Raw genomic sequence first — 4889 nt, 5'->3', positions numbered from 1 at the left:
GCCTTCCTAAAGTCCAGAAAGACTACGGCCACTGCTACCCCTGCATCTAAGGATTTGGTGACCTGGTCATAGAAGGCCACCAGGTTGGTCTGACAGGACCTGCCCTTAATGAACCTGTGTTGGTTGCCCCTAAGCATAACCTCCCTCGCTGGCCCCTCATGGACGTGCCAGAGTAATTCTCTCAAAAAGCTTACCCAGGATCGAGGTAAGACTAACTGGCCTATAGTTTCCCCGGTCCTCCTTCCTCCCTTTTTTGAAGATGGGAACCACATTGGGCCTCTTCCAGTCCTCTGGCACCACACCAGAGCACCACGAGCGCTCATAAAGCCGTGCCAGGGGTCCCGCAATGACCTCAGCCAATTCCCTCAGCACTCAGGGGTGGAGTTCGTCTGGACCAGCTGATTTAAATACATCCAGTCCCTCCAGAAGTTCCCTGACTATGTCCTCCCTGACTCTTGGCCTAGGTGCGCCTCCCCTGGGCCCTGAGGGGGGCCCAGTGGGGGGGCTGATCTGGTCCCTGGTCAAGAAAATGGAGGCAAAGAAGTCGTTAAATAGGTTAGTTTTGTTGTCTGGTGTGACGACCAGATTTCCTACTGTGTCTTGCAGGGGCCCCACATTACCCAGTACCTTCTTTTTGCCCCCTATGTATTTAAAAAAGGACTTCTTGTCCTTGATCCGGGTGATGAAAAGCACCAGATATAAGATGTAGTTACTGTTGTTGTTACATATGAATTCACATTGAAGCCAATGGGAGCTACCTTCATGTATCCCTGCGTACAATACATGAATATGATTATAGAGCATCTATTCTGTCATCTTCTGAAACAGACCATTTGGCATATGAAATAACTAAATGCCTGAAAGAAAGAGAATTGATCGAATCTGGCCACGTTAATGAACCTGTTAATGTTTATCACTATGGCTATATTATTTGTACTATGAGGATTACTAAAGAATTGGATTCCCAGGAAAGTGATAGTAGAAAGTCATGTGCAATCCTTCACTTGGAGACAACTGACTCAAAGGCAATACAGACTAGGATGGAGTAAATGTCTGACGTGAAAATGTGGCTCTAATCCAGATGTACACAGAATGGTATCTAAATCACAGATGTTACCATCAAGGTTGGTATTTAATGACATTATCTTTGGCAATGGTAGACGGGACTGTAAGGATCGAGCGGATGTGCAGAACAAGGCCTTATAAATAAGCCTTATGAGGAGAGGCTGAGGGACATGGGACTCTTCAGCCTGGAGAAAAGAAGGCTCAGGGGGGACTCGATGGCAGCCTGTAAGTATATAAGGGGTGTGCACCAGGAACTGGGGGAATGTCTGTTCACCAGGGCATGCCATGGGAAGACCAGGTCTAACGGTCACAAACTTCTGGAAGACCGATTTCCACTGGACATAAGGAAAAACTTCTTTACCATCCAAGTCTTCAGAGTCTGGAATAGACTCCCCCCAGAAGTGGTGCAAGCACCTACTCTGGATACATTTAAGAAACGCCTGGATGCTGACCTTCTTGGAGTCATCTGACCCCAGCTGGCTTCCTGCCCTGTGGGCAGGGGGCTGGACCTGATGATCTCATGAGGTCTCTTCCAGCCCTAACATCTATAAAATTTATGAAACAAGCTCCCGAAAAAAATTGCTCTTTTTTAGGGGCAAAGCACATTTGTCTTCCTTGTATATCTCCTGCAGATAAACAGAGGACTTAAGTTTCAAGAGCTGTCATGAGCAGCAGGTGCATTTTCTCTAAGGTCAGATACTTAGGGTTGAGATTTTGTTACTGTTTTTCAGTAGTGTCTAGCACAGTAATTCTCAACCTTTTTAGACTTAAGGTACCCTTTGGAAAATGCCATCTCTTAGCTTTCACTCCTTTATTGATTACAGAAAAATTATAGGGCAATTCTTCTGTTGCAAAGAACTCAAAAAGCCCACAACAGGTCAGAGTGTTTTTTGACACGACAGATTTCTATTTGAAATTTCTGGGTTTGTCTTGAGAATCATAAGTAAGAGTTTATAGCACATAACAATGCCTATATTGGGAGACAACCCATGGCATCCTGCTGTTGAGAATTGCTGTTGTAGCACAATAAGACCCTGGTTTCAAGTGACAGCTTTAGGTCATACTGTAATACCAATAATTATTGTACCCAATATAATGCTTGGTGTCCTCTGTCACTGACTGATGTGTCATGAGAGTGTGTACATGACTCTGAAAGTTAGAAAATAGCCTGATCTGGGCAGCATGGAGCTAATGCAATGCTAATAAATACACATACGTCTAAAAATATGTTATAAAATGCATATACAAAATGCCAGAAAGGGCTATAGGCTTCAGCACATATGCAATGGTCAGGAAAAATTTAAAATACAAGGTATCAAGAATAGGACTTGTAGGCCCTGATGTCTTCTTCAGGTTCCTGTGTTCCTATACACAGGAATGTAAGAGCTTAAATATTTGCAACTTGACTTTTCTTTCTTAACTTCGAGCGCTCTAGAATTTATAAATCGACAAATATTTTCCATATAATCTTTTATCAAAATTCCCCCTCCCCACCCCCTTTTTAGTGCTGGTTGAGAGCCTGTTCGTCAAGCAGCAATCAAGAGTAAATCTGTGACCAAGTTATAACATCTTGAAAAACATCTTTTATGACCAAATCCAACACTACAACACCCTTAGCTCTGATTCTGCTCAGTGCCACTGCTATAATACAACTGCTCCTCACCCAGTTGATAATCAGAGTGCTTGGGCTTTGACCTCCTAGTCAAGTGTCCGTCTGCATGGCTGGGCTTCAGTTTTATCCCGAGCTTACTTTGATCCTATGGACGAGCAAGTGTTTTTTTTTACTGAGATTGACTCCCTTTCTTTATTCCATTATTTGCTCACTCTGCTGGATCAAAGAGATTTATGAATTCTGGGAGAACTACCAAAACAACAATAAAAAGTGAGAATGTGCAATATTTGAATCATTATTCACTTTACCCTGTGAGTTCAGGCTGTACAAGGTAAATTGAGCTTCTTGAATTGTACCCTCAAATTCAGTATTGGTTTCTGAGATGGCTAAGGGAACTAAATTTGCATAAATTGTGTGTCTGTAAGGAGCTGGTAATGTGAAATCGAAAAAAAAAAGTGAAAAAAGCAAAGACTAAATGAATCCACAGTCCTGTGCAAGTTAATAGGTTCTGCATAGATGTACAGCTAATGCAAACAAGAATCTTAGCAAACAGCCCTATGAAGAACATAATTACTATGAGGTTTTTTTCCCCAGTTCTAATAGAAGTCAAATGAGCCTTTTAGTTCAGCTGTTAGTAACAAGTAAGTTTGATCAGATAACTCAGTCGCCTTGGCGATGGTTGCAGGGCAAGTATTAGATCTCACACATACATTTGTAATTCAGTTGTCGCAAGATATATGTCAGTATTAAACTGTTGAGAATGTTGCTGTTCATAGCTAAAAGTTTCGTCTCCTGATTTTAGTATAAATTCTAAATATTTTCCATCAAATGTGCATGTCCCCAGTGTAGGTATAGATACAAAGGTCTTAATTATTCCTGAATGGTCCTTTCACATGTCGTTGGCGTGACAAGGTATTTAGCAAAATTAGCAGATGTGACACGAGCGTGCCTGTTATGGCTTTGAACTTGCAACCCCTGGGCTGTCGTTGTTCACATAGATTTCTCTGTCGATATGTGTGCGCCCCAAACAAGTGAAATCAGATTCTTTTTGATGTTGGCCCTCTGGTACCTTCATCATAGATGCCCCATTATCTACCACTCGGGATGAGTAGACCCAACCCTTCCTCAATTCCTCTTTGGTGACTACCAGCTAGGCTGCCCAAACTGTGGGAGAGGGAGCCAGCCAGCCTGCAAGCCCTGCAGAGCCAGCAGGCCACCCTTGGCAGGCAACCAGGCAGCCACAGCTTTGAGATGCTGCCAAAGAGCAGCCCTCCAGGATGCCTTGAGTGCCCATCAGCAGGGGTGTCTTCCCATTACTTTCCCATTATGGGTCTTTTGAATTTACTGTTACATTTGTTGGAAGGGACGGGTAGGATGTATGTATTTTGGGTGCAAACTACAGACCCTGTTTAGGATATGGGAGTGCGGGATTGGGAGGGACGATGAGGAAGATGGGATGGATGCCCCAGAGTGGGAGGCAGGGGAATGGTGTGAGTGGGCAAGGTGGGAGGGATTTTCCTATACCTGCATGTGGATGGGGGTTGAAAAGGTTAGCAAGCATGGATGAGAAGGGCCAGTGTTGGCTGTCCTGGATAATACGCAGGGAAGAAGAAATGGGTGGGGTGGAGTCTTAAAGTTTTGGAGTATCAGGTGGAGAGTTACTGTTGATTCTTATCTGTAAGTTTGTCATTTAATGTAAACCTCCCTGCGCCTTTCTGAGTAGGAAAGGATACACATCTAAATAATAATAATAAAAATAATACCTGCTTCTCTGCCCACTGTTCAATAGCTTAGCATTAATTGTCTGTGTTGCTTATTGGGAACACACACATTTGTATTTGAGTCAGGGTTTGGGAATTGCATCCCAACAAAATGGCAGGAACAAAGTCTTGGGTGTTTAATGTTGCTCATGTGTAGTCTCAGGGCTGGCTGATAGGTGGATTAGATGCCTTTTTTATTTTAGGAGAGAGATGTTCCTGAGTGATGCATGGTGCATTGCTTCTTGTCTAAGCAGGCTCAAACAACTAAACCTCAGTTCTCTAGTTAGATTTAGAGGTCCATGACCTAGTAAGCTGGGATTCTGCCCTAAATTCCCATGTCCATCAACCAAGAAGCCCCAGTCACCTGCCTCCATTGCAGCTTCAGTGACCTGCGATGAGGATAGGGAGCAGTGCTGCTCCAGATGTGAGTGAAGGTGAGCCATTTTGTGGTG

The sequence above is a fragment of the Crocodylus porosus genome, unplaced genomic scaffold (genome assembly GCF_001723895.1).
Source record: "Crocodylus porosus isolate Cpor-Errol unplaced genomic scaffold, CroPor_comp1, whole genome shotgun sequence".
In the NCBI taxonomy this organism is placed as follows: Eukaryota; Metazoa; Chordata; order Crocodylia; family Crocodylidae; genus Crocodylus; species Crocodylus porosus.
Note: the sequence above shows the minus strand (reverse complement) of the source record.